The sequence below is a fragment of the Ursus arctos genome, unplaced genomic scaffold (assembly GCF_023065955.2).
Source record: "Ursus arctos isolate Adak ecotype North America unplaced genomic scaffold, UrsArc2.0 scaffold_19, whole genome shotgun sequence".
Classification (NCBI taxonomy): Eukaryota; Metazoa; Chordata; class Mammalia; order Carnivora; family Ursidae; genus Ursus; species Ursus arctos.
The window spans coordinates 21,084,172-21,110,104 of NW_026622863.1; the positions used below are offsets into that span (position 1 = coordinate 21,084,172).

A 25,933-nucleotide genomic window follows, 5' to 3' on the forward strand; every position below is an offset into this window, starting at 1 on the left:
TTCTGCTACAGCCCTCATGGTTCTACCTGCCTCTGAGCTGGTTTTCTTGGCCTCTTCTGCACCTGAGGCTTTGTTAACAAACCCTCTTTGAGGTTAGGGTGAGAAATGGTAATTCAGCTACTCACTACTGGGCTACTGGGAGGCAAGCCTGAAAGTTTTCCAGACAGCCAGCAGGCACAGGTCATGTTCTCAATGGACAAGGGCAAAGGAGCCAAGAGTCATTTTCCCTATGTGGCACATATATGAGTAAGTGCTTGGGGTGGGGAGAGAGGAAGAGACAAAGAGGGAGTGGGGAGGAGGAGGGAGGAAGGAGTGAGGGAGAAAAGGGGGAGAGAAGAGGAGGGAGTTAGGAGACAATGAGAGATTATACCAGCAGCAGGGAAAATCAGTTTAAGTACTTTCAAAATAAATTTAACTTTTGGGCAGAACCTTGGTTTCCAAATAGGCTTACAGAATCCCCATTTGTCTCATTTCAAAGCTTCCTATGGCATCCAGCATTTCTACAAATATTCCTTTGTAGAAAAGTAGCACTGTAAGAACAAAGACGCATCATAAAATAGAAATTGGGACACAACACATTCTCTTCCCAACAGCAATCTATCAAAGGCATGGTTCTGATCTAGGGAGGGGAAGGGCTCCCAAGGTAAGGTGTGCTTTGAGCGTCCCCTCCCACCAGCACGCCAGGAGCTGATCCCAGTCTCACGCATGTACAAGGAAGACCAGGACGAAACTGCCAGAATCATCCCTGTAGGATGTCAGGCCCCTGTGGCCCCGTGCTCTGACTCCATTTTTCCATTGCTCCCTTCAGGTAACTGAATTTGCTTCCCATCACCACAGACCCTGGGCACAGTATTCTGCTTGGAACTCATGACCTTAGTCCAGCATCCATCTCTTCCTCTGTTCCTTTTAGCATAATTAAGAGAGAAGACTTTACTGAACCATAAGGGAGAAAGAATTGAAAATAAAATCAGTGAACATAAAGACTATAAAGAGGGGTGTGGTGTTTGGGAGGAAGCTACTTTTACACCTGCAGGTTCCCCTCCCGTAAAGCTCCTTTAAGAGATGGCACTCCCATCTAGCACACAAGAGAGGGCCTCAAACCAATTCTGGCTCGCAGCTCCTCAGTGAACTGCTGGGTGCAGGGCATTCGCATATCATGGAATATTAATCAGCCTAAAAAGGAAGGAAATCCCGACACAGGCTACAGCCGAGATAAATCCTGAGGCCATGATGCTCAGTGAAAGAAGCCAATCATAAAAAGACAAATCCTGCCTGGTTCCCCTTCTGGGAGCTACCTAGAGGAGTCCGATTCACAGACACAGAGGCTGGACGGGGTTGCCGGGGGCTGGGGGCAGGAAGCGCTGGAAGTTTCTGAGTGGGCACAGAGTTTCAGCCTGGCGAGATGAAAACATTTCTGGAGAAGGAGGACAGTGATGGCGACACAGCTTGAATGTAGTGAATCCAGTGAACTTTACATTTAAAAATGGTTAAGATAGTACACTTTACATGTATTTTACCACAATGAAAAAAAGAATTTTTTTTTTTAATTTTAAACCTGGGGACATTTCCGCCACAATGTTGTCTTTTCAGCCCTGGTTTTGCTACCTTCAGGAACCTGGGAATCACTAGATTCCACCAATTCTGCGAATTAGCTGCAAGATAGTTCCTGACTTTGTTGGAAACAAACGGGGTTCTGTATTAAACTGATTTTTTTTTCCAAATAACTTTAAGGTTCCAACAGAACACACTTGCAGATCCCAAGATCTCAGTTCCTCTGTGCTAATTATCTCATCCATTTATTCAGCTCCTCGTTTAATAAGTAATATTTTGCTCATCGACCTTTTTCAAAACCTGAAAACAATAAGAGCTGTGCTCTCATCCCTTCATCTAGCAGGAGAGGGGAAAAAAGCCATGTGCATAACTAACTAATCAACAATACACTCAGCTGACATTTACGAAGCTCCCACGATAAGCTAGGAAGTGGGCAAGGAGAACTATAGGGCCACAAGGTTCTAATTTAATTGTTTCCTATCTAAACCGAATCAAAAGGCTATTGTTTTGCCGACACTCACAGCAACTCATTTAATTCCCATATCAGTCGATCTTCCTGCAACACCCAACCTGACAGTCCCTAGTCCTGGCTCACCCAGAGCATTACTCCTGCTTCTCTGCAGCAACCATCATGGTGAAGTTCCATGAGGAGCTCAGGAGAAAGATTTTTGGGTCATCAGTGGGGAGGCAGACGGTGGATGAAGCCATGAGGCTTCACGAGATTCCTCGAGCAGAACATAGATGGCGAGATGAGGAATGAGGAAGACATCTTGAAGATTATCGACACCCAAGGGGATGGGCAGAGAAGTGGAAGGACCACAAGAGAGAGGTGCACCAAATTCAAAGGAGAAAGGGGTCTGCAGCAGAAAGTAATGGTCAACAGAATCTTATATTGTCAAGCAGGATGAGAGGTCAGGGGTCATTAGGATGTGACACATAGGAGGTCCCTGGTATTTTTGGAAAACACTTTCCATCGAGTCGGGGTGGTAAAAGCAACAATGACACCTGAATAAAATGGAATACAATGGCACAAATAATTGTGGCTAGTTCTTACACGAACATTGACCGAGAAGTGAAGGAGGCATCAGAGAGGAGCCTCGAAGGGAAGCAGGTGGGTCCAAGGCTGAGATGTTGCGGGAGTGGTTATCTGTGCTTGAGCACTTTTGTAGGTTGTACCGTGAATGATTTGAAAAGAGAGAAAGATTCAAGACTCAAGAAGTAGAAAGGTGGTCAGGTGAGAGGAGGAAAATCCTAGAGTGGTGATTGGTGGGAGCCAGAACCAGGCAAGAGGGCATGCCCTGGAGGAAGGGAAAGCCCTTTTACAGGTTCAATGCCACCTCTTCCACGGAGCCCCTCGTCTAGACCCCAGCTCACCTAATGCCAAGCTCCCTTGCTGACCATGGCAGGGCCACATGCAGAGTGGGCGCAGGGCAATTATTTATAGCATTCGAGGACAAAGACTGTGTCTTGAATGGCTCAGAAATGGATTGTGTGTCAAACCCTGTTGTTAAGCCACTGGCTGTGGCGTGGGCGGCAGCAAAGCTCCGGCCCCGGAATGATCTGCCACTCACTTCGATTCTCCATCACTGTCTCTCTCCTTCTCATTTAACCCCCAATCTTTTTATTTCGGGTGCACTTCTCCTCCTGAGGACGGAGACACTGGGTCATTCTATAATGTGCTGGGAAAATCCAGAGCCCTTTATGAAAAGGCAGGCAGAGCCTTTCTTGTTCACAGCAGGAAATCGGTGCAGTGCTCAGCCATGCATCCATAGGGAAAGGGAAGGCCGAGCTCATCCTCCCCCTTCCCTTGTCCCATGGGGCACTTTCCTAGAAGCACTAATGGTGCTTCAGTTCATGCAGTGCCCAGCGGTGAAGCGAGGTCTGCTTTTATAAAGAAGTCAGCAGCCACCTGCTCTGCAGGAGTGGGTAGAAATCGATCTCTCAGTAGAGAGACGGTGGGCGGCACTCTGCCTGCCGGTTGCCGCAGCCCCGCCACCCCTCCCACTGCTGGGCTGAAGGACCCAACAGAGAGGCTCAGCCCAGCCCACAGAAGAAGAGCTGGCCTCTCGCAGAGGGGTGACTCCCCTCCTTGTCCATGCCTGGCCTAAAACTTCAGTCTTTGCAGGTAGGCCCTGACCCCGGCCTCCTCCTGAGAACACAGCTTCTGCCTCCTTCCAAAGGCAGCCCCACCCGGTGCCCCAGACCGAGGCCTGGGATAACTGGCACCCTGGAGATACAGCTCTCCCTTCTTCCCTTTCACTGTGGCCTCTGCACGAAGTGCACTCTGCTCCTGGTCCCTTCTGCCCTGCCTCAGCTACTCACAGCCAGCAGTCACCTCCTGCGTCTACCTTGCCCTGCCCCCTGCCGGGACACCACGCAGGACCCCGCCCCATGCCGACCCCTCACCTGGGCCCCACCACCCATTACTCACTGACCAGATTTTCTCATTCCACGCTGGCCTCTACCTCCTTCTCTGTAAACTGGGCGCCATGACAGCACCCCCTGCCCAGGGCGGCGGGGAGGCTTCGCTGAGACACAGAGGGAGAGCATGCCCCAGACACCTGTGCGTGATCCCTACAGGGTGTTGCCGTTGAGGTCCTGCTCTGGGTTTTGCAAGCCCCCCTGGCCACCGTCGATCCCTAGCCCACAGCAACGGCTTCAACCCTGGGGCACACAGTGTCCCCCCTAAGAAGTTACCCCACCGGAACCAGATGGCCGAGCCTAGATTAGAGTCCAGACAGACTGCAGTTTGAATCTGGACTCCTGTACCTACTCTCTGCATGACTCAGAGCAAAATCGTTAACCCCCCGGAGCGTTCGCTTGTTCATCTGTAAAGCCTTTGTGGGAAACTGAAGTGGGAGCAGGTGGGAACGCACCTGGTGTTTGTGGGCGCTGAGTAGAAGCTGCACCCCGCGCAGAGTCCTGTCTTCAGAAAAAGCAGGCAGGGCCTTCCGGACTTTGATCCAGAACAGCTCGGGATCTCCCTCGGAAGAGCACGGGATCCTTTTGCTGAAGGCCCTGCAGACATTCCACCAGATGACATGTGATCCTGGGGAGAGAAGCACTTCTGTCAGGAGGTGGGGTCAAGAACGAGTGTCCCTTCTCCTACAATGGTTATTTACAACTGTGTGTCTTTCCAGTTTCCGGTACCACCTGTCAGCTGATAACAGCATCTGATTACAAGACTGGAAGACGCACAAAGAGGCCTCCACCACCCCTGCCTCGGAGCCGGCTGAGGAGGGCCTGGGTGGTACAGGGAGGGGTCCAGAAGCAAACACGCTGGGGTCAAACTGCAGGCTGGATACCCTAGGCAAGTAGGGACCCTAGGCAAGTAGCGTTACCGCTTCCAGCTTCGGTTTCCTCATCTGTGCAATGGGCATTTTAACAGAGCCAGAGGAGGCAATGTAGTGAAGGGAATGGCCCAGGGCTGACATTGTGTAAGTGCTGGTACTCTCGTCAGCAGGGGCTGCATGAGCAGCAGGGGAGTTCTGGGGGGGTCTGCAATGGAAAGGGAAAGCAACGGCGGAGCAAAGCACCTACTCTGTGCTTAGGCTTTTATAGTAAATTCTCAAAACCAGCATTATTCCCGCTGTAAGGCAGAAGCCAAAAAGCCTCGGGAGGTTAACTGACAGATTGAAATCTGCATCACTAGCAAGGGATGGTCAGCCAGGATGCCTGCAGGCTGCAGGAGGACCAGCAATCCGCAGGTGCACTGGGCTGCTCTCTGGACACTGGGGGAGGGAACAAGAAACAGGAAGTGGGTCTGACTCCCTGAGGAGGCGGCCATCCCTCCAGGACACCTGTGAAGCTCCATGAGCAGACACGCAGGGTGCTGCCTATGGTCAGCACCCCACCGCCCAGAGCAAACGGCCTTCCACTGGCTCTTCAGCACCCAACCAAAGGAACAGAAGGCAACCAGAGAAAAAGCAGGTACACCTAGGTCTGCTAGAACCACCCAGCTCAAAAGAACCTGAACGTTCCAGCTCTGGCTCCAGAGTCACACCCAGGGTTCTGTCCTTCCTGGGTCCGAAGCCCACAACACGCCTGTGTGAGGACTGGGTCTCTCCACCCTGCTGCTGATCATTCCGAACCCCACCACACCCAGCAGGGTACAGGATCACTATTGATGGCATTACTGAAAGGACGTCGGTGAATCTCTGTGCCACACAGGGAAGCACACGTGGGCAAGGGGAGCCAATCACGATGGGCGGGTTGCAGTCTGCACAGTGCCGGGGGCTCCGGGCTGTTCAGGGAAAGATTCCCAAGTTGATTCATTCATGTGTTTATTCAGCATGCATTTTGGGTGGCAGGTAAAACCACACATGGGAGATCCCAAAGCTGTTAAAACAGAAGGCTATGGCAGCTTTGGGCGTGTGAACGAGGGGCAGGTGCCGTGCTGGGGGTCAAAGGCAGGAGGTGGATAATTCTATCTGAGACTAGCAGGAAGGGCTTGTTTGGCAAACAAGAAGGCAGGACCTGCTGGGCAGCTGGGAGTCCTGATGTATGCGTGACAGGTGTCATTAGTGGAGTTAAAGGCAGTTCAGTCCGGAATCAGGGAGCACTGGGACATTGTACAAAATCCCCAAGTACTCAGACGTGCTGACCATGGAGAGAAAGAGAGAGAGAGCAGGATAAGGACTCGAGACTTTAGCCCCAACCCTATTTCCTTCTTGGGTGGGCATCTAGGCTGGGCTGCATGGGAGTCTCTGCCTAATATTTGAGTCCTGGGCCCTGGGGAGAGTCGATATTTTTGATAGTTGCTGAGACATTCTGCCCTGCAACCCTCAGCTTCTAGATGTGGCTGAAATACGACAAATTGAGCCTGTGGCTGGGAGGGGGTTGCTTTTGAGGACCCCTTCCAGGCTGAGACTGTCTTCATCAAACCACCCACCTCCCCACTCTCCCAAATGCCCTTCCTTCTAAGGCAGGTGTGATTAGAAAAATGACCAGGCTTGAGCTAAAAATACAAATGCTTTATGTTCCTCCACAGGGGGAAAAAATAAGACAAGAGAATCTATGAAAGTAACAAGGAATTTCATCCTTCAGTGGGCTTTAGAATGGATATTTTAGACTCAGCCATCCATAAACATTGGGTAATATCATAGTCTTGTAGTGCAGAATGAATTCCGTGGAATGAGCCACAAATCTGCATTAGGCCCAGCAAGGTGGGGGGGGGGGGTTGTCCACCAGCACTTAGAACTCTAAGCAACGTCTGGCATCCTCTGTGCCCAGGTAAACAGAGTGCACAGCCAAGGGCCAATCAACCAAATAGCAAAGCACTGCTGGGATGAGCAGGGGGACCTCAGGCCCTGAGCTCAGGCAGCGCGGCGGCTGGGGCAGGGGCCTTCGGGCAGGATTCCCCATCACATCAGCCCCCTGCCTGTGACCAGCCTTGTACCCTAGCCACTGCAGGGCTTATGGCACGGAGGGGTTTGGCCCAACTTCTGCCTACATATTATCTCCTACCACTCCCCAGTTCAAGCCTCACCCTCAACTCACCACTGGAAGAGACAAGGCTGTCTGTCCCTCCTCTGTCCTCCCCCTACCTCCTGCAATCCCTGGGATTCTGTCCTTGTTATTCTCCCCACATGGGTCAGACATTCCCCAGGCCTTGAGCTCCCAGCTTAAACATCACACACCCCGGAAGCCCTCCAGACCCCAGAGTGGATTAGCGAGCTGCCTCTTCTGCAGTGACTTGTTGACGTGAGGCAGTAAACGCCAAGCCCATCACATGCTCAAGGCCACCTCTCCCCAGCCCCGTCCCGGCTTCCTCCTCATCTTGCTGCTTTAACCAAGCTATGTGCGCACACACACACCTTTGAGTCCCTCTCACTGAGCCTGCCATGATCCTGCTGACGTCTGAGCCACCATCCATGCCATTTCCCCAGGGATTTTCCCATCTTTGTCAAACTGAATTAAAAACTCAGAACTTCCTCCTCATCCTTCAAGGATCAGTTCAAATGTTACCTCCTCTCTGAAGCACCCCACCCCAACCAGAACCCACAGACCTGCCCTCAAACAGGTGCCCTTCAGCCCCTGGTCCCCCCCACCCCCTCTGCTCCCAGCAGTTTGCTCACGTGTGTGTCCCAGGTGGAAGATGAGCTTAATGCCCGGGTCTAAGGGAACTTCCATATCCCTACTATCCACACAGCTCGTGACTCACAAGAGGAAAAATAAAGCAAAGGGGTTTGCCTCCCTCATTTTATGAGCTAGTAAGCTGTGTTGCAGGAGGAAGGAGCTGTCTGGAAGCCCAGGTGCATGGTCTCTACTCTGACTCCCACTGCTGCTCAGGAGCACATGTCTGTGAGCACCAAACAGCAAAGCAAATGCTGCCCCTGGACCATGGTGCCCAGTATAACCAGCTCTATCCATTTGGGATTTGGGAAAAGTACAGCATGTTTCATAAAAGCTGGCATTACAGAGGCTTCACAGTGCCTTTGCCCGGTCCCACACTCAGCATTTTCATATTTAATTTCCTTTTATCCTCACAACGACCTGATGGGTTAAGTCTAACCACCTGCTACTCTACAGAACCGGAAACCGAGACAGCAAGTGTGGAAGCCTCTGCCTGGCCAAGTCGCACCGGTATCAAGTGGTCACGCTGGCATCCGGGGTTTCCACTCCAGTGCCATGGCCCCCAAGCCGTAGCCGCCATGCTAGCTCCACATCTTCGCACGTGGATTTCTTCAGCACATATGGGGACTCTGGTTGGCGCGGAGGGACCGCGCAGCTTGCACACGTGTAGATCAACTTGTCAACGGTGGGCTTGCTCACAACAGATCTTTTCATCCCTCCTCCCCTGACTCATGAAGCTGACAGAGTGGTGTATCGGATTTCCAAAGCAGTCTTTCATTAGCAAAATATATTCTTTCGATCCCCCTCAGTCTTCCTAAAGTTGCAACGGCTGAAGATCAAGTTGCCAACTGGAAGTCCATTCATCATGGAGATACACATCAGCCAGCCACCCCCTCCACACACACAAGCTGCCACCGTCAAAGAGCCCATGTCAGCTGGTGGACAGCTGGTGGGAGGGCAAGACCTGGTCCTGAGAAGGTCTGGGTTGGAACCCAAGCTCTGCTACTATGTGTGGGCCAGCATGACCTTGGGCAAGTCCCTTTCCTCAGGGCTTTTCTTCATCTGTACAGCAAGTTTGGGCCCCTATAAACTACTAAATGACTGAATAAATGAACTGATGAATTAATGAATGATATAATATACTCACTGTCTTCCTGCTCAAATATACTCTAACTCCAAAGCATTTTTCTAAAGAATAGCCCGGCTTGATTATTGGCCAAGCCGGAATCGAGGCAATCGGAGGTAAAACCAGCACACTTGTCCAAGGTTAGCCTTAACTCATAGTTCCTACAGCAATAGGGCTTTAAGCTAGACCCAAAGCATGATATGGGGCTTGTGAATGTTGGGCTTCTCCTTTACACCCACATTGAAGCCCAGCTGTCCAAGCGCAGGCAGCCGGCAGGGGTGAGTGGCTGCAGAGAGTTGGGGCGGATGAGTTGAGCACCAGCTGACCTCTCAAGGTCACTCCTAGCTCCAGATTCTCCAATTCAGTAATAGTCCCCGTGAATAATAGATCTGGTCTCTGACACTGTGCATGATAAAGTGACCTGGTACGAAGTCCTATTAAGATAAATCACATTTAAGTTTAGGAAATTATATGTTTGAATCCTGTAATTTAATGTCACCGTGACGCCTGAGAGGAAGGAGAGGAAACTCAATTAGAGGCTAATTAGACCAGACAACTCACAAAGCCTGGGTTGCCTTCCTGCCTCTGCTGAAGGGAGTGAAGCAGAGCAACCCATAATGTAGGCCCTGTGACTTAGTTTACCTACTTGTAAATTGGGGACGGTCCTTGTGAAAAGAGAGGGTGGAGGGTGTTGTATATGCAGAGGAGGGGAGGGCTCCTTAGCACCTGCCCTGACCCCTTTGGCTTCCAGGATGGGGGGGTGAGGGGACGAGGGGGTCCCGGGTAGGCTTCGGAGGATCTGTGAACTCTGTCCCATGAGCTGTAGCATCTGCATGTGGGTCAAGTTTGCAGAGGAGTGGGTCTGTCATGGCTTCCAACAAAACTTCAAAGGTGGTGGAGCCAAACCACCACAAACTACTGTTCCTCTCATCCCTTCTGGCATCCACAGCTCCAAAACGTCCCCATCTCACCAACACCTTCACATCCAGGCTGCTTTACTAGCCTCTGCTGTGACCCATCTTGCTGCAGTGGTTGGCCGTGGTCACCATCCTACTTTCTCACTCCCTGATGTTCTGCCATCACCCTCATTCCCCTTGAAACTGCTCCCTCCAGGGTTCCCATGGTCTCCTCGGAGCCACCTCCATCAGTCCCTTCTGACCTCTGTCCAGCATCAACCACTCTTTGCCCCTTGACTGTATCTCTGTCACCTTTTGGCATCTGTGACCCCAGACACTATCCTTCCAGAATCTTTGCCAGGCAAGCACATCTGGTTTTTCTCCTGGGCTCCATCCTTGTCCCTTCTCCACCCATGCTACACAGCCTCCCAGACAGCCCTGCCAGCGCCTCCATCCTGGTAAGCCCAGGTATAACACCACCTGGACTTCTTCTGGAAGATTCAGACTGCTCTATCATTCATTTCCCACCTGTTTCACGGAGATGAGCTAATGACAAACTCAGTTGCTACAGGCAGAAAAATTCCCCTAAGCTTCTTCTATCTTTCAACCCTGATATTCTGGGGACACAAAATTCTGGGACTTGTGAGATTTCCTGCCGAGTGGAGGTCTTTGAGGGAGAGGAATATTCCATCAGGGGATCATGAGGATCAGGGTTCCCATGGAGATGTTAATGCTTTGAGGGGGACTCGACCTTGGGAGCGGAGGTTCCAGAACACAGAGTGAGAATAAGTAGGTGTGAAAGGATGGGCAGAGACTGTGCTGGGGACATAGAGGCGTTAAGAAAGAAGTGACAGCATCAGTCAAGAGGAAGTGTCCTCTAAGTAGTAAGTAGGGTCAAGGGCAGAGTGGGGTTTAGGGGAAGGAAATGGATGGAATCAATGGACCTTTAGGTTCACAGCGGACTATGGACACAAGTTTTCTGCAACGCTGCTCTCACCCCATTTCCTGCCAGTCTGAGGCCCAGCATGTTTCACCTGAGCTTGGGTGGGGAGCCAGTTGGGACTGAAGACAAGAAACTTGGCAAGGGATGCACGCCCATGATAGCAACCTCCATGGGGGTGGGGGGGTGGGGTGGAATGCAGGCAGGGAGGCCTCTGACATCAGACAAGCACTGAAGGGGTGACAGAAACAGGGCATGAGTTTTTGGCCTCCCATAATGAATATCAGAGGATTTCCCTTACAACTGCTTTGACCAAATGATGATGGGGAGAATAAGGACTATGTAGAAATAATAAAAGGAGAGCCTCTCTCTGTGCAGCATGGCCTTAGTACCATAGAAGCTTTAATAACTTCAGATACGAATTCTATCAATACATAAAAACTCACCTGAAAGTTTGTCTAAATTTCTTTTGCATTTATGCGCTTCTGTGTATTTTTCAAAATAAGTCTTTAAATTTCTTTTTCTTTCCAGCCCCTCTGGCTGAACACGACAAATATTGACCAAAACAAAAATTAAAGTTAAAAATGTATAAATTCATAAAATACTTTTAAAAATGGAAATACTTCAACTTTCAAATAATGTGTTTTGTAAGTTTACAGCATTTATGCCTCTGAAGTTATTAAAGCTTAAAATTGCTGGGCTAAAGCTTTTGGGATGCATTGCATTTAAAAATCACCATTTTAGCCAATCCTCATAATTCCCTGAAGGTAGGTACTGTTATCACCCCCATCTTTACAGACAAAAACCAGAGGGTCAGTGAGGTTAAGAGACTTGCCTGAGGTTACTTAGGGAGGAATTCCGGAGCTGAGGCTCCTGACTCCTGTGACCAAAATGAAATTTAACCTAAGGAGAGGTCTGAGAAGGACGCCCCCAGCTCCGGCAGCGGCTTCTCTCAGCGGACCTGCCAAGCAAGAAGCCTTGTGAAATAGCAAGGAGCGGTTCCAATAGACCCCCGCGTGGACAGAATACAAAGCAAGGAAAAGCAGAGCATGAGCCTTAGAGAAGGTTATCTCAGGAGGGACCCTCCAGAGTGTAATCAGAATCGGTGAGGGTAAGGCCTGGAGGAGACAGGCTGGGAATTGTTTCGTCTCCTCCAAACAGGTCTTGATGTTTATACAGACCGCGTGCAGCTCCTGGGGTCAGTTTTAATTGGTGGTATGGGGACCAGATGGGGAAGGACTAAGGGCAGGTAAAAAGAAATCCAAAGGGAGCCTGGAGAGTAGCAGGGAATGGAAATGGAGAAGAAACACAGGATTGGTGAACACAGGCGATGTATGCTTGGATGCTCAAATATTAATCAACAATATATTTTAATAGCATAAAACACCAGTGAGCTTTGGAAGGAACATGAAGGGCTTCAAATACCCTGAACAATGGTATTGTCACTCAGAGCTGTTATGACCTCATCTTTGGCAGGAGTCTCAGTGACACCGCAAGCAAACAGTCCAGGTGTCAGACAAGGGCTTTGCCACACGAGTCAGGCATGGGTCAGCGGCACCCACATGATGATGGCATGGTGACCGAAATGCTCGAGTAGCCACCCCCTCACCATCTAGCCCCATCTGCAAATCCCAAGGCTGCATGGCCTTTCCTAATGAGAAAGGCTCCCCGATGAGCCACTATGGGACCTCACGTACATGCTGGAACATCTGTAGTTCGGTTTTGACATCTGTGAATTGGGATGAGTTCAGGTTTGTGGTGACTGTCAGTGGGTACACCATGTGATAGGACCAGCACAGGCCCAGGCAGGTGGTAAGTGGGGATAAACCAGGCCTAGAGCCTCGTCCCTGTTTCTAGCTGTTCCTCCTCTGGGCTGCTTTTAGGGTTGAGGCTTCCAGAAGAGCAGCGAGCTATCTGCCCTCACACAGCATGTGGTGCCGGGCCCTCAGCCCAGGGACCCGAGCTCCCAGTCACCTACTGTTCCCCCAACTGCCTAATCTCTCCCAGAAGGGCCGGCCAGCCCAGGCTCAGACACGGGAGACTTGGCTTGCTCCTTGTCTGATCTGGGGAGACCACCCTTCATCTTCTAAAGATGAAAAGCAATGAAACACAGATTTTCTTAGACCAGTGGTATAACAGGCTGAGCACGACATGGACAGAAATAGGACTTAGTGGTGGTCTCTAAATGCCACGGGATTCTGCTTGTTCCTGAGGGAGACACGAGATTGCAAGCGTGGCCAGCATCCAGAGAAGGAAGAGAGAAACCGCCCACATCCACTGAACACTCGCAACGTGCCTGAGGCCTTTCACGTACAATGGCTTCGTGCTCCAGAGACAAAGCTGGTTCAAAAAGAAGCAGCCCGTCATCTGGGGTCACTCGCTCCTCAGTGAGGTGAGTGAGTCCAGAGTCCCACGCACCTGACTCCAAAGGCCCCGTCTCTGTTCTATGGAGACACCTCTCCAAGGCAACTATCAGGTCAAAGAGATAAAAAAAATTGCCCCAACCCGGGGCACCAGAAGGCCATTCACCATTTAACTTTCCCGCCAGCACAGAGTGAGCAAGTGGGGAGCACACCTGGGGAAGCTCGAGAGGACAACCTATCTGGGGACGAGATGAAGGGCAGAGCAGACTGTGGAATCAGGCCTACCTGGGCGTGAACCCAGACTCCTCAGCTTCACCTCCTGAAGCCCAAGATGGGAGTAACAGCAATCCCTGTCCCTGTCACAGGATCCTGAGGCTCAAAAGGCCAAAATGCTCGCGACGTGGCGAATGGCATCTAAATGCTGTTTTCCTCTTCCCTCCCTTCTAGAGGCTCAAGACCATGCTTCAGAACAGGCCTTGGTGCTTCCCTCTTCTCAAAAGCTTCTGGCCTCGGGGTCTTTTTAAAGTTGTAGTTACCACACAAGGTGGCATTGGTTTTAGGTGTAGGACACAGGGATTCAGCATCTCCGTGCGTTAGGCTGTGCTCACCACTGCCATCACACGGCACTAATAGTGGCAGCTCTGTTCCATATGCTGTACTGTTTGTCCCCAGGACTTACTCATTCCAGAGCTGAAAGCCCGCATCTTCCACTCCCCTCCACCCATTTTTCCCCAACCCCCTCCCCTCTGGCAACTCTCTGTTTTCCCTATTTATGGGTTGTTCTGCTTTTCGTCTTCTTCAGATTCCACATATAAGTGAAATCCTATGGTATTTGCCTTTCTCTGATTCTTCTCACTTAGCATAATACCCTCTAAGTCCACCCGTGTTGTTGTAAATGGCAAAGGTCTCATCCTTTTCATGGCTGAATAATATTCCATTATATATAAGGAATTATATGTATTAATACATCATATATATTATACAATATACACATACCCCACACTCACAGGGGTTCCTTTTTATCCACATCCTTGCCAACACTTGTCTTTTGGATTCTATCCATTCTGACAGGTCTAAGGTGATATCTCATTGTGGTTTGGATTTGTGTTTCCTTGGTTAGTGATTTTGACGTGTGTTTGCTTTTAGCCTCAGTTTGCACATCAGAAAACCTGAGACAGGCAGGGCTGCTATGGACAGCTGCTCAGGCAGTGCACTGTACAACTCCAGGGCCACCGCATGACGATCTGTGACCTTTCATACAGAGAGGTTTGTGAGAATTTCATGAAGTTTTGTTAGATCAGTTTAGAAAATGCCACAGACTGTGTGAAGACTAGCCATCATCACAACAGTTGCCAAAATTGGTTTTACAATTACCCTCTATGCAGATTCTCTGCAGAGTCTAAACTTCTGTAGTATTTTCTCTCAACTCTACAATCAGCATAAGCACAAGAGCAACACACACAGACTTGAACCCAAGTGTACAAGTATTCATCACTATTCCAAGACTGCTCTCTTAAAACACGGTACTTTTCAAACTTGAATGTATATGTGAATCATTTGGAAAATTCTGTTTAAAATGCAGATTCTGATGGGGGGAGAGGTTTTGGGGGAGAAGAGAAGGAGGTGCTGAGCTTCTGCATTTCCAACAATCCCCTCAGACTCAGTTAGAGTGAGGATGACGTGGTTTCACACACCAAATTCTGAGGAGCAAGTCGGTAACATTCACAGCACCTGGCCTTAGTGTAAGAGATGGACTTTCCTTGAGGAAGAGCCAAGAGAAATGAAGAGTCCTCAAACTAACACCTGTAGGTCAAATCCAGCCTGGAGCCTCTTCCCTCAATAAAACTGTATCTACACCCACGTATTTACATATTGTCTATTGTATTTATAATGCAGCCATACCCCTTTTTTTGCATGTTGTCTAAGGCTGTTTTTGCATAACAGCCACGGAGTAGGTGTGGCAAAGACTGTATAGCTTGCAAAGCTGTAAAATATTTATCTGGTTCTTTAAGAACAAGTTTTCTGACCCCTGAAGGAGATGGCCAAGCACTTAAAGTGAGGCAAACTGGTGTTAAGTGGGAGCAGGGGTAGAGATGAGACACAGGAGAGAAAGACACTCAAAATCCAACACACTTCCATGTGCCGTGTCGTTAGCCCTGGGGTCCAGCCCGTTCACTTAGAGCAGAGTTAGTTTCTGTCACTCCCTCCCCACAGCAGGATAGATTAGGCCTCCTGGGGTTTCCCTGCTGAAGGAGAGCCCCAGCCTCAGTCACTGAGGCCCTAATGCAGCCGCAGAAGCTGGCTAGTATGCAGGGTAACGGGATTCCACTTGTTGTGGTCCAAGGTGTTCTGGGGAACCCAGCTAGCCAACCACCCCCTCAGAGGGCCACTTCCTCCTGCCACTACACCACCAAGTGGAAGTTGAAAGGCTGGCCACGAATAACTATAATAACCCCTGGTGGTTAGTTCAGTATTTGTTCCTGAAACACTTTACGGCTCCGTAGACTCTCAGAGCCATGCTGTACCTTAGAAGTCCTCTGTTCTGATCCCACGCAAAAGTCCAAAGTTCTTCCAACTAGGATTCTGACCATGTGACTCCAGCCTCTGCTTGAACACTTCTGATGGTGGGGAACTCACTACCACACATTCTTGTTTTAACCATTTTCAAGAAAGTTACTGAAATGAGTTCACACCTGCTTCCATGTGGTACCCACTGAGTGTCATTAGAGAGCCAGACAGTCTCAGTCATGTCACTGTGGCAGAACATCTTGGAGAGGATCTTGGAGAAGCTGCTTCTCCACCAGGAGTCCCATTCCCTCACGGTTCAACTGGCTTGGACCTAACTGAACATGCAGAATGTTCCTGAGGGTCAATTAGGCAGCACTTGTCAGGTGTTCACCTGCATCAGCTCTTGATGCTCATGCCAGCTGTATGACCTGGAGATTACTTATGCTCATTTTAAAAATAGGATGAAGCTCAGAGGGTGACCGGCTCCGCTGGGGAGCAGAGGGGAGTGGAGGGTTTCAAATCCAAGCACACATGCTATAAACTCGAGGTTCTGTGAGTCTCCTCGCTTATCGCTCAAGAATATAGTGGACAAACTGGGGACAAGGAAACCCTCAAGCCTCCCAGTTCTGGACTTGAGGACTCCAAAATGGGCCCCTGGAGGCTTCAAATCAATCCGTTCAATCTCAAACTCTTTGTTTAGAGAAATGAAATGTTTTATCAACTTCTCCAACAGAAATCTGATTTCCGTCCTTGTCACCACTTTATCATTTCCTCCCAGCTGCTATTGAGGTCACAGCTTCGGAGACAGTTAAATATCTGTCACGTGTAGTATTATTGTCCCCATTTTTCACCAAAGAGAAGCAGACTGGCGCTTGTTGGAAACGCTGGGATGGAGACACAGCTGTTCGTGCAACTGAGTGTGCACAGGGCCGGCGTCCACACTGCGTGGTGGTGAAGCGCGGGGTTGTCGATCCCACAGGGGAGGGGAGCGGGACAGGCGGGAGCACGGTGGCGGAGGGACAGGTCCTCCTGTGCCCGCCCCTCAGCTGTCTGGCTGCCCTGCCACCCCTCACCTTTTTGGGGACCTCAACACCTCTCACCGGAGTTATTTCAGACCTTCATGCCAGCGTCTGTGGCTCCAGCCAGACCCTCTGCAAATTTTTCCCCATGTTACCAGTCAACCACCAAAGAGATTTTTCTCCATCTGATGTCACGCTCTGCTCCCAATCCTTCAGTGCCTTCGCACTGTCCCAGGATCAAGTCCGGACTCGGGGACACGCAGCAACAAGGTGCTGTGCCGGACTTCTGCCTGTACATGAGCCCCGTCCGCAACCACGGCTCCAGCGTTCTCAGGCCCAGCGAGAGGCTTGTGCGCACTTTCCCGCTTGGTCAGGCTCCCTCGGCCTGGAAGCTGCTTTCCGACTCTCCAAGACAGATGCAAGATGGTCCCAGGTGCTCTGGCGCTTCTTCCTCAGCAAGGGCTGGGGGGCGGGGGTTCTGTGCTCTCCCACTGTGTCTGCGGAGCCCTTGTGCCTGCCTTGAGCAATGGGGCTCAGGGGCGGTGACACCCTGCCAGCTTGTGGCCCCAGACTTTACGAGACTGGCGACTGCCACCTCCTTGCTCTTGGAGCCCTGAGGTGCATATAAGAAACCCGACTGCCTTGCAAGGGGGACCCAAGAGGGACACCTGGAGAGTCCTTGAGACTCTAGAGAGAGGCTGGCCCCCGGCTGGCCCCACCAAGGCACTAGGCATGTGAGGAAAACCCTGTTGTACCCACCAGACCAGACTACCTTCCAGCTGAAGGTTATCAAATGACTTCAGCACCACAAATACATCAGCACCTCGGGGCGAAAAATCCCCAAAACCTGTCCAAACTTCAGACTCCCAGAACAGGGAGACAGAGCGACATGATGGCTGCATCAAGCCACTAGGTTTTGGGGCAGACAGTTATGCAGTTTAACTAACAGATAACCCAGACATTTTCTTTCCCTTCCGTTTGTTGACTAACCTGCATCATGCATCCTCCAGCTCAGGGGCCCCTTGCTCTGGAAAGCCATTTCCGATGAGACGTCCATTTTAGGTGCCTCCACTGTTTCCGTAGGAAACCGCCCCCCCCCCCCCATCACGGTGTGCCTAGTTGCTGGCTTCCCCCCACCCCCACTACTTTACTAGGCTCCAGGAGGCGAGGATCCGTGCTTGGCTACCTCAGCACTGTCTCTCCATTAGGGAGCTCAGGAGTTGAGTGAATGAGTGAGTGAATGAACAAATAAAGTCACCCGGGCCAACTAAGAAGTTGCTAATTAACTATGAGAGGTAAGCTAAGGACAGAACCGAATTTTTAAAGTAGTCCCAGCAAGCAGGGTTAAATGACTATCAAGACTGTGAAGGAAGTGATGCATAAATTATGTGCAGCCCGAGGCGGTTGGGTAGATATTCCAACAAAAACATAATGAGCTACTACACGGCCATTAAACATCTCCATATGTGAAAAGCCATTGCTAACCTTGTGTGAGAAGACAGTTGACAAGTCCCCACCCCAGACCCTTGCACTCACCTGAATACCAGATCTAGCTTATTTGTTCATTCGTTCTTTCATGTGTTCATTTGTTCAAGAGGCATTTATCAAGCATCTTCTGTGTACGGGATGCTTTGCCAGTCCCTGGAGATGTAGGAGCAGAAAGCACAAGGTCAGCGGGCCAGGAGAGCCAGACCAGGAGCGGCCCGCTCGGACTGTGGCTCAGGGAAGGCCGCCGTCCCCTTGCAGGCACCTGGAGACGCGCTCTGGGTGGGAGACGGAAGGGAGGCATGCGCTCCGGGGAAAGAACCCCCTACCTCCCTTGCTCCTGACTCACCAACGATTATATATTGCTTGTGGCTGTAATTATGAAGTTAAAAGCAGCTGGGGAGTGGGGATAAAAAGGGAGGTATCCTCTGTGGTGGGGTAGGAGCAGATGCTTCTTAGGAGGAAGAGAAAGCCACTGGGCAAAGCCCAGGGCCTGCAGTGAGGGAGGAAAGCTGAAACCTGTTAACGAGGGAAAAATGAAAAGCTTGAGGCAAAACCCACAGTTAAGGCTTAATTAAGAAAGCAGGCATTTTAGGTTCACACAAATAAGCAAACAGAACCCCTAGCCTCTCCTGATCACCAAGTAATTGCTTTAAAGCTGTGCTTTGCTCTGCTTGGGCGAGCCCTGGATACATGTTGGCAAAAGGAAGGTAGCGTGAGAGGGCAGTGGGCTGCTCCCCGATGGCCCAGGTCCTAGCTCTGCCCCAGCTGTCTGGTCCCCCGTCCCCAGGCCGGCACTCGGAAGGCATGAGTAATGGGAGCCTGAGTCTCCTCTCATCCTAGAAGTACATGATGCTATTTGATGTAGTGGCACACACTGTCGCTTTGCTTTTTGGTTTGTTTTTAAAGATTTATTTGAGAGAGAGAGAGCACCCGCGTGCACAGGGGGGTGGGAGAGAGCGTCTCAAGCAGACGCCCCGCCCCCCGCGTCCCCCGAGCACGGAGCCTGACCCGGGTCTCAGGTCAAGACCCTGAGATCAGGACCTGAGCTGAAACCCAGAATGGGACACCAAACCCACTGTGCCACCCAGGCGCCCCACAAAGTCTTTGAGTAAATCCATCAGGGTTCAGAGGTAACTCACTACCCGTGATGTTGGGCACCACAGGTTAGCACTTTGAACATGGTTTCTTCTCACCTTAAAATTGGAGTTTTTTATGCCTACCCCCTACTTCTGTAAAAACAACAGAAACAGGGTCCAAAGCATCAGTACACAGGGAAACGTTTCTCCACAGGACAGCTGATGTCCACCGCAGGCTACTGCTGGTTGTTTTAACCAGCACCACCGACGCCAGAAGGCAGGTGGGTGCCTCACGGGGAGGGCGTGGGCAGAATCAGCAGGTGTGGGACTTGCTGTCCTGCTGTACGGCTCGCTATTCGTCCGCCTCTCAACGCCTGTCTTAGCAACAACCCCTTCTCTCTCTCCAGGCCGTGCTGCGGCAGATCCTTGCTGTTGAATGCCGCCCCAGAGCCCCAGCTTCCGGGCTGATCTCCTCCCATCAGAGCCTTCGGGATGCATTGCAATCACCTGCCTCTTTGTCTCCCACTTGCCCTCTCCTCCCAGGACAGGAAGCCCCATGAAGGCAGGGACCAAATGTGTTTCAACAGACACGGTCAATTTGCCACAACTCTGTGACTGTTATTTAAATCTATTTTTGAGTTACTCCAACCTGACTCCGCCATGGGCTAACTGCATGATTTTACGTCAAGCAAACCACACTATCTTTCTAGGCTCACCTGTGAAATGGGCTTACTCGTACCCACTGTAGTTAATCAGCATTAAACGCTGTCAGTGGTAGGATGCCTGTTGTATTATAGATCACAAAGAAAGGATACTTCCAAATAACTCAGACCTGATGCTTTTAATCTCTTGAAATTTTTATTTTATAGTTCGTTTACAGGTTCTTCGAGATTGAATTGCCATAGATTTTATCACTTGGGCCTACAGAAAAAGGAAAAATTGTGAGTGAATTAAATGGGTGAAAGTGTTCCTAAACCTTGTTCACATGCAGAGTCACTTTGCATTTCAAAATCATCAGATAGGTACTTTTCCAAACAGAATTGCCCTCTGTGTCATCAAGATTATTGGTGATGCAGCATTTCTTCAAAGAATCCTTAAAAGAAACAAGAAACACGTTTGCTGAATGTTCAATCAGTGATGGGCGCTGGCCTCCTATTGATGTCTGCTTTCAGAGTACTGCTAACTACCTCTGATTTGGCAACTCTGCCACCCCTTTTCCACAAACATGTGATTCCTGGGGACTAAAAAAGTGCTCCCCGCTTCTAGGATTTTCTTCCAAGCTGCTGTCACCCCTTCTGGGAGTTCGGATGCTGGTCCGTGCCAAGACAGCACTGAGTGTGTCATGAGGTGACCTGACCAACAGCAGTGATAAGGTGACATCCATTATAAGGCACAGCCCAACTCTGAGATATTAATGAATGAAAAACACGTGCATCTTGAGCCTGATGAATCCAGCACTTCATGGGATTGATCTTACAATGAAAGCATGACCTTTCTGAAAAGCCTCCAGATAGAGCCTTGCACGTGGTGGGAACGAATACCACGTTTCTTTCTTCACTTTTTCCAGCCCAGAGATGTTCCCCGTGACTGTAAGTCTCCTAACAGTGATGAGGGGTTGATGGATGGGGAAGGAGTTTTAATACACAGAATGAACATCTGATGGGGAATGGGAAAAAAAAAAAATGAGAGGCAATATGGGCCACTGTGTTTCTAAGCCTACATCTATAGTGACCATATAATTTATCATCTAAACCAGGGCACTGCTGAGAGTGAAAGAGGTCATTCTCAGTCATTTCACCGAGACCAGAAGCATAAACAGGGACTGACCCAGAAGAGCCAGGACGTATAAAAACCTACTCTATCCCATCTTCCGTCCAGAAAGTAAGGGTAAAATCAGATGCAGATTTCTCCGTGCCTGGGCTTTGGAGTGCCTCTGTCCAAAACCAGGAAGGCCGTGAGGTAACTGATGGGCATGCAAGGACTTTTGGCTTCCATCCCAAGAAGGCTTAACAATAAATTCCAAAACTGGTTAAAAATCCAGGGCTGCTGTGTTGTGGGAGATGCTCCCCTTCCCCAGCTGTTATTTATGATGCAGAGAAAAGGCACCACATTGATGATGGATCTGCTTTTATCGGATAAAAATGGGAGGAACAGTGAAAGATCATGGTGAGATATTGTGCAGAATTTCAGCAGGACACTTTAAAAACGTATATTAGAGAAAATGAATTTTTCACTGGCTAAAACGTATCCATTTACAGTCGGAGCATCCTTATATTTATGAGTGTTTTTAGCCCTTAAAATAGTAACCCAGGACAGAATAACAAAGAGTCTCTTAATAGCCCTAATTTATCAGGCTCAGCAGTTTAAGAAAAATAAATAAAAAGAAATAGAAATGAGAGAAAGAGAATCTGAAATAGCAGAAATGGGAGTGCTCAAAAGGTGATGCCATGTCTGTCTTCTTAAGAGAAAGCGTCTTAGAGTTTAGCCCAGAGAAAGCCAAGAGTTGGGCTTTAGAAGTACCCAAGGCTGGGTCCTGAGGGGGTCAGGGGAGCTGGGGATGAGGAAAGTCATTTTTGGCCATGTCACCCCCCCTCCCTTTTATGAATGAGCACCTTTGCCTTCACTTCTCTGAATGTATTTATTTGAGGACTCTGACCTCAGTCTCTTATTAGTTTTCTCCTTTCTCCTCTTTCCTTGTCTGATGTTTTCCGTGGACTGCGAACGATTTATATCTGCAGCATTGCTCTGATCATCACCCCCTCTGGGATGCCAAGATGCCACACAGCAGAAAGAACACAGAAGATGGAGACAAGCAGACTTGGGTTCAAATCTCATTTCTGAGGCCTCTTGCTGTGTGACCTGTGGCAAGTTACTCGACCTCTCTGAGTCCTGATTTACCTCTCCATGAGATGGGATTGTCACAAAGCCACCAATCCCTTTTTTGCATAATTTTCCTTCATCATTAAAAGTTTCTTCTTAACCCTGGGCTGAAGTCTGTTCCCCTGTAGCTGCCCTCATCAATTAAAAGCATGGCTCACAGTGTGCAAATCATGGTGATTTCAACCCAGGGAAAAATTTTTGCAACATAAATGTTAGTTTCCTTAATATATAAAGATTTCTAGGAAGTTAAAACAATGCCTATGAATTTTTAAAAGGTCAAAAAGAATTATAATACCAAGTGTTGGAAAACAGTTGCTCATTGAGCTGTGGAACTGGTAAAATTTTCTAGATGGCAGTTTGAAATATGTAGCAAAAGTACTAAATATCGGGAACCCCTTTGACTCTAAAATTTCAAGAAATTTATCTCGAGGACAATATTTTTTTACAGTGTACAGAGATTTATGTGTAATGATGTTTAGCACATGATTTAAATTACAGAAAATGTGAAAACATTCTACATTTCCAACAACAAAAGATGGGTTATATAAACTAAAATGCAATTCTTTGCAGACATTTAAAATTATGCTTTCGAGAAAATTTAATAAGAGGAAATGTGCATAAAACAATTACTAGAAGCAAATACACAGTGGTTATCTCTGGAGGGTGGGATGATGGGTGATTGTTCTCTTTGAGTATTTCTGTATTTTGAAATTTTCATGTTGAAGGAAGGAAGGAGGGAAGAACAGAGTGGGAAGGAGGGAAGGAAGGGCAGATCAGCAAGCTTTGTTTCTACCATGTTCTCTCCTGGATGTCAATCCAAATGTTAGAAATAGTCAGAAGAGAGGAGGTGGTGTTGGATCACTGGCTTGTCACTGACATCCTGTGTGAGTTTTTGCTCTCCCCTTAACCTCTCTGCACCACAGTTTTCTTCCTTGTGAGATGAGGAAAACTGCCAGCCCAGCTTATGCACTGGGTTGCTGTGATGATCAAAAAGGATGCCACGCGTGAAAGGGCTCATAAAACGGCAAAGTGCTCTACAAGTCCTGGATAGTGTAATTATTGCCTTCGTTAGTGCGATCATTCTCTCCTGCTCCATTATCCTGCGCTGGAGAGCTGCTTGTCGGGCTGTGAAGTGCACTCAGGATTTCCACATCGCACAAAAGGAAGTGCATGCGTCCGCTCAGACCTCATTCAACAGATCTGGCATCGAGAGATAACCAAGCAGACACCAAAGGCCTCTGTGGCTGCACGGTGGAAGTCTATGTGGTTCTAAGGGAACTGGCTTGGCACTGGTCGACCTAGACTGGAGTCCAACTTGTCCATTGTAAGCCGTACGAACTGAGACAACTCACTGCCTGAGTCCCATCCACGCACCTGTGAAACGGTGCTAGTAATACCAGCCCTGCTTCTATCACCAGAGCCTTTGGGAGAATGCCTCCCAAGCAGGTGTGTGATTCTTGATGACCATGGAAGTGGATGGAACATCGAAATGCCCTGTCATCTGAGCCATCATATATAAGTTTCACACCCCACGTGAAACATAGGCTCTGCGAGCAAAGTTTTCAGAAGCACTGGATTTTAAACGGTAATAATGATAATGAAACAGGTTTCTGTAAGACTTCTTGAAGGTTTTCATATGCTCTTGTCTATGTGAATCTCCAAGAGCAGGTTAAATTTCCTAAAGACCTTTGAGCAGGGAATCCTGATTTCATGCAGCATCTGACTTGTGCTCCTTGGCACAAACCTGGCAAAGTTTGACCTGAGACAAAATTAACAAAAAGGCCCCAGCTGGGTTCTGACCTTGCGTCTCAGCTGCTTTTCACTCCTGAGTCCAAAGATGTAGCATCTCTACCCCTTGAAAGGAAATCTCTCTCTTACCCATTTAGTCATGTTAATGCCAACACATCCTACTCACTCACCTATCACCTTCCTATTAATTATTTTTCTGAATTAATTAGTCCATCGATGCCTCCATTCTTTCTACCGCCCATCAGTCCATGCCCATCTGTATATTCATTCCCATTTAACAGACTGAAAATCAGAAACTCGGAAAGAGGAAGTAATTTGCCTCAGGTTACGTAGAGTTTAGAGTCAATCTAAATACATGTGCCTCAACTAGACAGTATGGCAGGCCCCATCTCCCCACAAATCCCACAGGCCCCACAGCCCAGATAGTCAGAAAGCCACATCAAGACTGATATCCAAGAGCACCAGTGAGTCCTGGAGTAGGAGAGAGGAATCTAGCAAGGGGAAGAGGGTTGGAGCGCCCTCCTGTAGGTCCTGTAGGTGTTCATCCTTCTGGTGTGCTGGGATAATAATTACACCATGGACTTCAGGGTCAATGAGATTTCAGGTAGAATACATGGTCCAAATTTACCAGCCACACACCCTCACTGAGCCTCAGCTTTCTTCGCAATAAAGTGAGACCTATCTTGTTGGAAGGCTACAAGAATTCAAAGAGCTAATGTGTATAAAGGTCTTAACAAAGCTCTTGGCCAAGTGCACAGTAAATGGTATATTGCCCCATCATATCCCCAGTTGATATGGTCTGGATACCAGTTCCCACTCATGGAGTCGCCATTTACTGGATGCCCACCATATGTCAAGGGTGTCTGATGGACAAAACCCAGACTCCTCCCCTGATGGAGACCAGAGCCTATTTGACCTCCTTCACATCTCCGGTTTTCTGGGCAGGGAGGGTCTGGGACATCAAGAGACTTCTTTACAACCTCTGCAAAATCGGCTGAAACTTCCAAGGGTTTGTGTTTGATGAAAAGATCATCTGAGATAGGGTGAGTTTGTAAACTGAGAAAAGAACAACCAAGCTCTACAAAATCACACTATTATTACCAATAACAACCACAACGGCAGCAGCCACCTGACCAAAGCCACATTATGTACTGCTTAACGTTCTCTTTCCTCAAATCCAGTTTTTATTTGTTCACCAAAAGCCAATAAGCAGGCTCTCTGAGGCAGCCCTGAAAGACCCTGCATACGTTGTCCTTTTCTCTCTTTGTTCATTAAAAGAAAAGGAAGAGCGTGTTGAGGATTGTCCCGTGCTGCAAAGGGCACTGGATACAAGGACTGTTTTCGGTGAGGACATGGGGAGCAGAAAAGCTTGACTAATTATGTTGCTAATTACTTGACGCATCTTCCATTTGACAATATAATTATACCAGAGTAAGGTGAGATGTCTCAATTACTGACTAAAGAGAAAGAAAAAGCCCCTTCCCCACTACTCTTCCCCTTCCTGTTATTCAGGCTGGATTTTAAAAACTTTCTCTCAACTCGGAGGTTATTTACCAAAAAAATGAAGCCCCACCCCCTTCTCTTAAGCCATGACTGGCCACGTAAGGTCTGATTAGTTTTCCCCCCAACAGTAGGATTTCCGTAAATCAATGAGGTTTCCTCAAAGGAAGTAGACCTTTCAGTGACCATTCACCCACTCAACTGTTCTACGTTAAGGTTCAATTCTCAGCAGGGTGTGACTTCCCACAGGATCTCAAAGAATGTTCTAGAAAGATCAGAAATGTGAAGACAAACTGTTCTTTCTTGTGGTCGGGGTCTGAACACACCAGATTTTCAGTGGACATCAGTTCTGAGATGCCTCAGGTTAATCAGGTTGGCAGATGCAAGGTGGGTGCAGGGGTAGAGAGAGGGGCATAAGTCAGTAGAGATCCAGAGGATGAGCAAAACGTTAATTCTTGCACCAAGCAACTTGTCATGTTGATGGTGAAGCAGCCCTGACTCCTTCCCTCAGCCTCTTGAAATCATAGTTTCCCAAATGGTAAAATAACCATTTGGCTGAACAACATGCTATTCAATGTGTGGTCCGTGGACCACCCGCATCACAGCATCTCCTGGGGGCTTGTGAGACCTGCAGAAATCTCAGGCCTCTCCAGGTCATTCATGCACACATTAAAGTTCGAAACCCTGGAATAGCATATACTCCTGACATACTTCCTTTGACTCTTTCTCAAAAGATGATCTCAAATGAACACATATCCTTAG

The 25,933-nt window shown here is 48.9% G+C and overlaps 1 long non-coding RNA gene across 1 annotated transcript in view; it reads right to left on the bottom strand.

The window, feature by feature from the left end:
* Positions 1-1,707: 1,707 nt before the first annotated feature.
* LOC113252323 (uncharacterized) overlaps positions 1,708-25,933 on the bottom strand; it is an 86,493-nt gene continuing 62,267 nt past the window's right edge. The window contains exons 2-3 of the long non-coding RNA XR_003314831.4: positions 18,015-18,119; positions 1,708-4,600 (exon numbers count right to left, since the gene is read on the bottom strand). This is a non-coding gene — a long non-coding RNA (uncharacterized LOC113252323). The remainder of the gene's footprint in view (positions 4,601-18,014; positions 18,120-25,933) is intronic.